An 11,333-nucleotide genomic window follows, 5' to 3' on the forward strand; every position below is an offset into this window, starting at 1 on the left:
GCAGCCAGCCCAGAACAGAGGAGGAGCGCGGGGAGCGCAGGGAGAGGAATCGCGCCGCCGGTGTAGACAACTCAGCTCCCTGCGCACGCTCTGTCCTCTCACTACGGTGTCCGGGCACTACAGGCCTGGACCCAAACGTGGACAAAAACGGAGCCAATGGGCTTCCAGACCGGGACATTACCTCACCAGAACCGGCTGTCATTGGCCGGCGCCCCCGCCGGGGCGGGCTGTTGCTATGACAGCCCAGGCCGGCTTTGCAGAGGGACGCTTGGAGGAAGCTCCGGGAGGGAAAGCCGCGTCCACACCTCTTTCCAGGATATGGTGGGGCCCAGGGACCCCTCCCCTCCGACTGAGCCCCAGAGACCCCCTACTTAGGCCATAAGGGGAAAACCGAGCTCCTGCTGGCCCAGGCATCAGAATTCCTGTAGACGCCCATTCGGCCCACTCCCTCAACCTGGCCCACAGTCCCTTGCCAAGACCACCCCGCCCCCACAACCCTGGAACCACACACTCATCCATACATTCTGCAAACAGCAATGAGCACCCTCCAGCATCCAGGTGCAGCGCTGGGCTCTGCAGACGCAAAGATGAATCCACCTCCACCCCTGCCCTCACAAAGCGCCCCCAGTCCGATCAAGCAAGCAGTCCAGGAGAAAATGACAAGGCAGTGTGTTAAAGATTAAAATAGGAGGAGCACGGGGCTTGTGGGAAAACAGAGGAGGGGTCCCTACTCAACCTACCCAATCAGGGGGACTGCTGGGAGAAAGGGATACAGAGCCAGGACCTGAAGGAACCAGATGAGGAAGGGTGGGGAAGGGATTCTAGCCAGAGGGGACAGCCTGCGCAAAGACTGGAGGCAGTAACACTCGAGACACTATGGCAGGAAATTAGATGGTGGAGTTGAGGGTGTTGGAGAGGAGGAGGAGTTTAAAGTAAAGCTGAAAGGGGAAGCAGGAACGAGATCCCAAAGAGCTTGAATGTCGTGCTAAGGGATCTTGGACCACATTCTCAGGCAGTTGGGTGATGGAAGGGGAGAGGGCTATGATTAGGTTTGCATTTTAGGAAGATCCCCACTCTTGCAGCTGTGTGGAGGATGGGCTGGAGGGGACTAGGAGACCAGTCATTGCAGGGACTGGGGAGAGTCAGGGCAGCGGGGACTAAGGCTTCCAGCTGGAGTAGAGATGGAGAGACCCAAACTCAGGAGGAGGTGTAAAGGACGTGGAGCCACAGTTCAGGTGACTGAGGAGATGGCACCAGCTCACCTGGGAGGCTGTGAGGGCTTCCCTGGCAACCAGATAGGGTCGTCTCTCTCCTTCCATATGATATTGGTGTCAGCTTGTGTATGCAACTTTTGTTTCAAGAGTCATGCTGCATTGAAAAGATGTCTACCTCTTTTCACATCTCCCCACCCCTACACACACACACACACACACACACACACACACTCAGGCTGTGATTCAACTCCATTCCCAGCACTCAGCACAGAGCTTCGTCCCAAGTACGCGTCCACAAATCCAAACCCCCATCAGCCCCCTACCCATGACCCTTACCCCAGCCTCCACCCATCCCTCCCAGCCTCTACCCTTCCTTCCCAACCTCCATGCACCTGCTTCCCATCTCTTTAGTCGTGTTGTAGCAACCACCTAGGAGCTGAGACTGCCCCCAACCCCCACTATGTCCATCCTTTCTATCACCCCTCAGCAGGGAGGAAAAGTTGCCTATCTGTTGGGTCAGATTTCTGAAGACTGATGAGGCCCATTTTCTGGTAAGCGGGGTCATTACAGTGCAATCATTGGGTTGTTATGAGAATTAAATAAGGTTTGTTGCCTGGCACATGCAACTATCCAATCAATCAGCTATAGTAATGACATTATTATGGGTGTTAGAGGAGGATGGAGAGGGCTGGCTAGGCCTCCAGTGTGGCACAGCTCTGTTTTGGGATACTGGTGTTTGCTTCACTCATTACAGAGTGGTGTCTTGACTTCTCATTTGTCACACATACTTGTTATTCACTCTCTCAAGGAAAAATGTGAAACAAAGTAGATGGTGAGATAAGAGCCCTGGGTTTTTATTATTATTATTATTATTATTATTATTATTATTATTGTTATTATTATTATTTGAGATGGAGTCTCACTCTTGTCACCCAGGCTGGAGTGCAATGGCATGATCTCAGCTCACTGGAACCGCTGCCTCCCGGGTTCAAGCAATTCTCCTGCCTCAGCCTCCCAAGTAGTTGGGATTACAAGCAGGTGCCACCATGCCCGGCTAATTTTTGTATTTTCAGTAGAGACGGGGTTTTGCCATGTTGACCAGGCTGGTCTCAAACTCCTGACCTCAAGTGATCCACCCGCCTTAGCCTCCCAGAGTGCTGGGATTACAGGCATGAGCCACGATGCCCAGCTGAGTCCTGGATTTTTGTCATAATACCACGTGAATACCATCAAACTCTCACGGAAATCCTTCATGCAGTGACTACAGATGTCCTCTCCCAATGAACCAAGACAGGACAATTGAGTGGCTTCTTAAATGTCAAAAGAATCAACTCAGATCTTCCAATTAAGGAAACTTCAGAATGTCAGAGCTGACAATACCCTTAGAATCCTCTTATTCAACCTTTGGTTTGACATATGAGGAAACTGAGGGCCAGAGAAGGCAAGTGACTGCCCAGAGTCACACAGTTGGGTCAACCAGCAGAACCAGAGTCTTTTTAGGCACCCAGTTTCCCCCTCATTGCTCTTTGCCAAATCTGGTCTGTCTTTCAGTTGAACAGTGACTAGAACCTCCTCTAGCCAGGGCACATGTAGGGCCTTCACATATTGTTACATTAAACATTCAGGACAGCCCTGCAGGAGGGGTATTGTTATTCCTATCTGAAAGATCCAAAGAGAGAAAGTATCTCCTCCAAAACCACACGGTGTTACTGAATTGAACCCAGGGCTGTCGGGTTCCAAGGCCCACGTTCTTGGCATAGCAGTGTGTTGACTCTAGGACTGCTCACGTGGTTTATTTGGAGCTTGTGGGCATCAGAGTGATTTGCCAATATAACCACTAAAAGAAGAACAGGTGAATCTGCAACTTGATGAAAACAAAAGAGGGCCTGGAATCTTCTGCACATCAGTGCTTTATGTACCTGCCCTGTTGTGTGGAAGCACTCCTCTAAGAGCAGTAGGTGTCAAAGGGTTATGCCCCATCTGAGGGTCTAGAAGAGAACCAGCTAGGAGACTTGCTTCCCAGCTAGACTTGGGCACATTTTCTGAGTGAGGCACCACCACCCATGTTCTCTGAGTAGAGGGTCCTCAGAAGGAAACACAGGAGAGTATGTTTTTATTTTTATTTTGAAATGGATTCATTCTGCTGCCCAGGCTGGAGTACAAAGGCATGATCTTGGCTCACTGCAACCTCCACTCCCAGGTTCAAGCAATTCTGCTGCCTCAGCCTCACAAGTAGATGGGATTACTGGTGCCTGCCACAACGCCCAGCTAATTTTTTGTATTTTTAGTAGAGACAGGGTTTCGCCATGTTGGCCAGGCTGGTCTTGAACTCCTGACCTCAAGTGATCCAACCACCTCCGCCTTCTAAAGTGTTGGGATTACAGGCGAGAGTATGTTTTAATGAGGTCTCTGCATAAGTATGGATCTTGAAGTGATCATAGGTTCAGGATATCTTGCAGAAAGGGCCAAGTGGGTGATATCTATAAGGACAAATCAACTGTGTTAACTTCATTGTCACTGGAGGCTCCCACAGCACAGTGCCCTACAGCCTTTTCCAGCCTTTGATGGAGGAAGGGCAGTGTCCCTCAGCACTGGAAGAGATGCCATCCTTTATAGCAAAAAATGGATTATTCAACATCTTCAAGAGGTTCTATTTCTGGCTCTAGAAAACACTATGACTGTTGATCGGCAAAAATATTTTGCTGTCTCTGGCTCTGGAAATATATCTGATCTTGGCTCTGGAAAATATTCCAGAGATATTTATAGTCCCACAACTTTGTCAACTCCAGGGTAAACCCCACAGCTCCAGAGGACTTTCTGCTCCTAGTTTTGGAATTCTGCAGCCTGTTTCTGGAAGACCTTTCCTCACTGGTTTTGCACTGTCCTGCCCTCCTGGCTCCAGATTATGCAATCCCATTTCTGGAAGACACTCTGACTGTGAAGCCAAAGAACTCTCTATACCTGTCTCTGGAGGGCTGATTCTCTGTGACGATGGAGGACCACTTGACTGGCCTGGAAGACTGACTGTCCATACTCTTTTTCCAGGATCTGGACTTGACATCCCTGGCCCAAAAAGATTGACTATCTAGGGACCTGAAGGGCCTCTCTAGCTGACACGCTGTAATACCATATTTCACAAGTGCTGTCTTGACCCAGTTTTGAGATCCTGGCTAAAACCTCTCAATCCCTCCTTGTGGGTGCTTTGCTCAGCCTACACCTTAACCCCTCCAAACTCTAGGCATGGAGGTGTCTGTGCCCCTGGATCTAGACAACTCTTAGAATAATCTTCATTCGGCCGGGCGCGGTGGCTCAAGCCTGTAATCCCAGCACTTTGGGAGGCCGAGACAGGTGGATCACAAGGTCAGGAGATCGAGACCATCCTGGCTAACACGGTGAAACCCCGTCTCTACTAAAAAATACAAAAAACTAGCCAGGCGAGTTGGCGGGTGCCTGTAGTCCCAGCTACTCGGGAGGCTGAGGCAGGAGAATGGCGTAAACCCAGGAGGCGGAGCTTGCAGTGAGCTGAGATCCGGCCACTGCACTCCAGCCTGGGCGGCAGAGCAAGACTCCGTCTCAAAAAAAAAAAAAAAGAATAATCTTCATTCTTGGCTTCTGGAGTAGGAGGGGAAATTTGGATAGGTTGGAGGGATGGGAAGATAAGAGGAAGGGATGGGAAGATAATGGAATGGTTACTGTGGCATCTGTTCTGATCAGCAACCTGAGCTGGATTTAAGTTCCGTGGTCACAGGTTAGAGGCCACAATTGTTCAGATTTCATTTACATGAGCAGCCTGATGAGGTTCCAGTTTCAACAGGCGGAACTAATTTTGATTCTGCAGTGCATGAGGCCTACAGTGGGGGAAATGGAGGCTGTTCTCCCTATAGCTGTTGACCCCAGCAAGGTTCATGGAGTCTGAAGGTGAGGCGTCCTGGCCAAGACGTGCAGCATGATGGGCCCTGGCCAAGCCACTTTATGGACAGAAACATTGACAAGTGGAACTAGGGAAGAAAAGAGGGCACATGACAAAATTCCCATGAGGTCTGCAGTCAGGGCCATTCAAAGGCCTTTCTCACCATGCCAAACACCATACCCTATCCCTGACCTTCTACATTCCTCCTGGAATCACCAGTGCTAGGAGTTTAAAAATTACATTTCCTGGTCAGGCATGGTGGCTCACGCCTGTAATCCCAGCACTTTGGGAGGCCGAGGCGGGCAGATCACGAGGTCAGGAGTTTGAGACCAGCCTGACCAAAATGGTGAAACCCCATCTCTACTAAAAACACAAAAATTAGCCGGGCATGGTGGCACGTGCCTATAATCCCAGCTACTCGAGAGGCTGAGGCAGGAGAATCGCTTGAACCCGGGAGGCAGGGGTTGCAGTTAGCCGGGATCGCCGTACTGTACTCCAGCCTGAGTGACAGAGCGAGACTCTGTCTCAAAAATTTTAAAAAATTACATTTCCCAGACATCCTTCGAGTTGGATTTCGATTGGGTTCTGCCAATGGGATGTATCCATGCGAGATTCTGGAACTAACATCAGAAAGAGTCCAAGCTCCTAACTTTTATCAGTGGCAATGACAACAGTCAAGCAGCATTGATGGTGATACAGGATTGTGAGCCCAAAATGACACCACATTTCTTTTTCACTCCACTGTCCTTCCAACGTTTTTACAACCAATTCCCTAAATTGAATCACTCTGTCTGAAGTACCTAGAGTGGTTTCTGTTTACCTGACACTTATCAAAGATTTATGAGTGCCTACTATGTTCTAAGATGTTCTAAGAACTAGGACTATGAGACTGAACAAGAGTGGAATAGTGGATGGGGTCAGAGAGGTTGGCAGGAGCAAAGCCATACAGGACCTTTTAAGCCATAGGAAGAAGTTTGGGTTTCAGTCTGACTTCAGTGCTAACAGCATCTTATTCAGGGAAGGGAAGGATGTGACTTATGACTTGGGCTCTATGACAGGTGACGTCTAGCAGGCTGTAATAGAAAGGAGGGAGAGAGGGGGCTATTTGAAGACTTCAAGCTGGAGATGACAGACTGAAGCTGGTGGGGAGGGGCTTACTGTTATAACATTAGGATCTGATGATGGTAGCTCTGATGAGATGAAAAGCAGAACTCTATTACTTAGAGCATCCAGTGGGAGAAAGTTGCCGTGCAGGGCCATGTAGGGGATTGCACCCAGGGACAGGGGAACAGCAAGCTGGAATGTAGAAGGCGGCTTCTCTATGGCAAGTGGAGTGGGGTTAGCAGGTCTAGGGGCTTCCTGTGGGTTGGGAATTTTGAGTGATTTCACAGACCCAAGGAAGAAGGGTTCATCCCTTGATGTTTAGCAAAGAATTCCTGCAAGTTGGGTATATTGTTGTGACCCAGGAGTGTTAGAGCCCAGTAAGGAAAGGGGTTGGAGTGCAGGCTAAGCGAAGTGCCCACAAAGAGGAACTGAGAGTTTTTAGCCAAGATCTCAAAATTGGGTCAAGAGAGCCCTTGTGAAATATGGTATAAGAGCATGCCAGCTAGAGAGCAGTGGGCGTGATCAGGATCTGCTTTAGAGGTAGAGCTGACCGGACTTCCAACGGACTGGACGTGAGAGAAAGAGGAATCTTAACCATGGACTTCCATAATCAGGGCTCTGATTTTGAAACCATGCCTCTCATCAGATACGAATAAAGATGTTTGATAACTTTTTTTTTTCTTTTTTTTTTTTTTTGAGACAGACTCTCACTTTGTTACCCATGCTGGAGTGCAGTGGCGGGATCTTGGCTCACTGCAACCTCCACCTCCTGAGTTCAAGCAATTCTCCTGCCTCAGCCTCCCAGGTATCTGGGACTACAGGCGCCCACCACACCCAGCTAATTTTTGTACTTTTAGTAGAGAGGGGGTTTCACCATGTTGGCCAGGATGGTCTCGATCTCTTGACCTCATGATCTGCCCCCTCCAGCCTCCCAAAGTGCTGGGATTACAGGCGCGAGCCACTGTGCCCGGCCATTTGATAACCTTTTAAAAACTCATTCAAATAAATGAAGAGCTAACAAGATAGTAAGAAATAACCAGGGCTAGTTGGAAGGAAATATGTAAGAACCCAGAAAGGAAAACAGTCATAGAAGCCACTTTTGCCCTGAGAACACTGAGCAAGAATAATGAACAGACACAAACACACAATATCAAAAATAAAGGGTGGGTGCATCACCACCAATGCTACAGACATCAAAAAGAAGAGAATGTGATGAAAAACTGCATGCCAATACATTTGAAATTTTAAATCAAATAGATAAATCCTGAGAAAAATATAGCTTAATAATACCGACTCAAGTTAAAAAGCAAAAAAAAAAATGCTACAACTACTTTGGAAAAGAGCTTCATTTTTTCTAGGAAAGCCGAGAACTTTCTGTGACCAGCAATTATAGTCCTAGATATATACCTTAAACAAATTCATGCATATGTGTAATCATTAAAATGGGTAGGAATATTTTTAGAAGTACAGATGCACTGTTAACAATAGCTGGGGCTGGACGTGGTAGCTAGTGCCTGTAATCCCAGCACTTTGGCAGGCCAAGGCAGGCGGATCACAAAGTAACGTGTTCGAGACCAGCCTGGCCAACATGGTGAAAACCTGTCTCTAGTAAAAATACAAAAATTAGTCAGGCGTGGTGGTGCCTGCCTGTAATCACAGCTACTTGGGAGGCTGAGGCAGGAGAATCACGCGAACCTGGGAGACAGAGGTTGCAGTGAGCCAAGATGGCACCACTGCATTCCAGCCAGGACGACAGAGCGAGACTCCGTCTCAAAATAATAATAATAATAGCTAGAAATTGGAATAACATAAATATCCATTAAGAGTAGAAGGTGGCATATATAGTATAGTGAAATACTATGCAACAATGAAAATGTATGAACTACAGTTATACATAACAGGATGAGAATTACAAGTATAATATTGAAAGAAAATGTGAAGATGCAAAAAAAAGTATTCTGTGATTCCATAAATATAAAGTTCAAATACAGGCAAAGCACATATATATATATGATTTATGATAAGTTTTTGAGTGCTGGCAATGTTATTTCTTGACCTGAATGGTAGTTGCATGAGTGTTTATCTTTATTTGTTAAATTATGCATTTATTTTCATGTACTTTCTGTATATAATTTCTGTTTTATGATATAAAAAGGGTTCCAGAGAATGATTAAAAGAATGGAGCTAGACAACTGGATGAATAATGGTGCCAATTTCTGATTTGGAGAGAGTTTCAAAAAAGGAGTGGGAAGTGGGAAGATGGGGAATCCGTAAATGAGATACTCATTCTTGCCATATAAATTCTGGCATGCCCGTTGGACATTCAAGAAAAGATCTCAAGCCTGTAATCGAGGATTGAGTCTCAGAGGAGAGGCCCCAACTCTCCATCTCAAATGAGTGGAAGGAGATATTTACAACAGACATAGCTGGCAAACAGCTTACATCTAGAATATATATAAAGAACTCCTACAAATGAGCAAGAAAAAGATAGACAACTTTGTAGAAAATTGGGCAAGAGACTTGAGCACATTAGGTTTTAATGTAAGAAATTACATAACTGGGTCATTGTACGGGAATGAAGTGAAACCCAGTAGCTTGGAATCCCCAAGCTACTGGGGAGTCAAGAGACCGGTCATTGCAAGGCAAGGATGTAGGATGCAAAAAATTGAAACATGTATTATTGGTTAAATCCCAGACAAATGGCAAGAGTTTAGAAAGTGCCAGTGACGTGCCTGATAGAATCTCACCACAAGATGGACACCAGCCCATCAGAAGCCTGGAGAGCCCACCTAGCATGAGACCTCTGTGGGTCCAGGATCTTGGAATGGCATCCCATGGCTTAATCTTCCGAATTCAATCAAATAAAGTTGCCCCACCTATGTCGTGTACCCAAGCTTCCTACCAAGTCTCCTTAGCTTAAATGCAAGATTAGTACTATTTTGTTCATCTTGATTGGAGGGAGAAATGAATAGATCCACGCACATATATTTCTTTTACCACAACAAGATGATGAAGAAATAAATCCATAATATTGATACTTTTGTATAAGCTGTGTGTACAGTTGCAGTAAGAAATTTTATAATCTTTGATTTGCTTTATATAGTTTCTGCTTGCTTTTTATGATATTTAAAACAAAATCTAAGCAACAAATTTTATGTCTGATTAGATTTACAGAAGCTGCTTAAGTGCTTAGGGATAATTTGTTCATCATATTTGTAAGTCTCCCTTGTTAGGTGTTTGAAGTGTTTGAATTGGCTAAATTAAATTTGTAATTGTAGTTGAAATATCTAAAGGAATTTTCTTAATTAAATGTTTAAATGATGTTAAAAGTTTATGAGAATTTAATCTATCAAATTTATGAGTTAATTGAATATGAATCAATGAACAAGTAAATGTGATCTTGCTCTTATATAAAAACTACTAAGTTCATAAATAAAATACAAAGATCCATAAGTTGGGAGGAAAAGCAAAAGCAAGAGCGAGCTTCTAAGATCTATAACTTTAAAAAATTAAATATTGATTGAAATGTAAGTCATTGTAATTATCCCCACTAGCTGAAATCTCACATCTGAATGCTTATACGCAAAACAAAATGTTACCCTGAACGTACTAAACAAATAAAAAACCATGTGGTAATTGCTATACATACACATGCTTACTGCTGGAAACATTCATACTGCACTCAAATCCAGGTGGGAGAAGGCGGTGTGTGCTACAGGTGAATCTCGGCTCTTCTCCTGTGAGGATCAGGTCTTTTTCTTAATTATTTTCCATACATTTTTCTTCCTTTACCCAGAGACCTGGAGGCCCTCCCAGCCCAGGTCCAATTCAGATGGATTCATAATTAACATCATTAACCTATTGATTTACTTGTTTATTTACACTGTGGCACATGTTCGTTGTACAGAAGGAAAACCTCCTTTGCATCTTATACTGAATAATATCAATGCACACAAACCTACCCACTGCTTAGGGTTAAGTTACTAGATGATTTTAAAATAATAGCAAGGTTTTTATTTACTTCCATTTAGAATGCTTTGTTTTAGGCAGAAATTCTTGAAAGGTTGCTAGATAGGTGCTTAGCAATGCTTTTGAGATATTTGAGTTAATTGGTTGGGAGTTTGGGTGTGCTGGGAATGCCATAGACTCAAACATTTTTCCTTCCAACACATCTTCGGGAACAGATTCAGTTGATGTGGTGGCAATTCTTGTTCTTCCCTTCTGGGCACAGAGCACTTCTCAGAGAAAGAAGGAAGGCTTTACCTCTCTCTTGTCACTGGAACATTTAATTTCCCACTTGTTTTTCATCTCTGTCTGGGAAATCTCCAGGAGGACAACTGATCTGCCAAGAGGTGTCTTCCATTCCAGGGCCTTGGCCAAGTCACCGTATTTACGCCATCAGAACCTCACCTAGCCCCTTCAACAAAGGATGTAATTGTAGGTATTCAGAAATGATTCCACTCTCCCTGCTTGAAGGACTGGCTTTGGGTCAGCTTTTTGAAGGCCAAGGCTCAGTTCACAGGATGTTAATACGTGTCTGAGCAGATGTGGATACTAGCTGTGCCATCCATGTTTTAACCCTTGATTTTACAGCATGGAAACTTGAGGGTCAGGGGAGGAAGCCAGGCCTTCCCATGGCACCCTGTTAAGTACTGTCAGACCCCAATAGGCTAGGCCTTGCTTCCCCTCACTGCCTCTATTGTATCTTACATTTATTATTTATATGTATGTATTTACTTATTTTTTGAGACAGCGTCTCACTCTGTCACCCAGACTGGAGTGCAGTGGCACAATCTTGGCTCACTGCAATCTCCACCTCCCGGGCTCAAGCAATTCTCCTGCCTCAGCCTCCTATGTAACTGGGACTACAGGTGCATGCCACCATGCCCAGCTAATTTTTGTGTGTGTGTATATATATATATATATTTAGATAGGGTTTCTGTCTTGTTGCCCAGGCTGGAGTGCAATGGCGTGATCTTGGCTCACTGCAACCTCCACCTCCTGGGTTCAAGCGATTGTCCTGCCTCCAAGTAGCTGGGACTACAGGCATGCGCCACCATGCCTGGCCAGTTTTTGTATTTTTGGTAGAGACGGGGTTTCACCAT

General features: G+C 45.6%; 1 long non-coding RNA gene across 1 annotated transcript; it reads left to right on the plus strand.

Annotated features, from left to right (window-relative positions):
• The first annotated feature begins 247 nt into the window (after positions 1-247).
• Positions 248-9,701, plus strand: LOC115892421. Its single transcript, XR_004052312.1, has 3 exons — positions 248-424; positions 1,702-1,765; positions 8,924-9,701. It is a non-coding gene; the product is annotated as an uncharacterized LOC115892421 (long non-coding RNA).
• Positions 9,702-11,333: the final 1,632 nt, after the last annotated feature.

Source organism: Rhinopithecus roxellana, chromosome 12, assembly GCF_007565055.1.
Source record: "Rhinopithecus roxellana isolate Shanxi Qingling chromosome 12, ASM756505v1, whole genome shotgun sequence".
NCBI lineage: Eukaryota > Metazoa > Chordata > Mammalia > Primates > Cercopithecidae > Rhinopithecus > Rhinopithecus roxellana.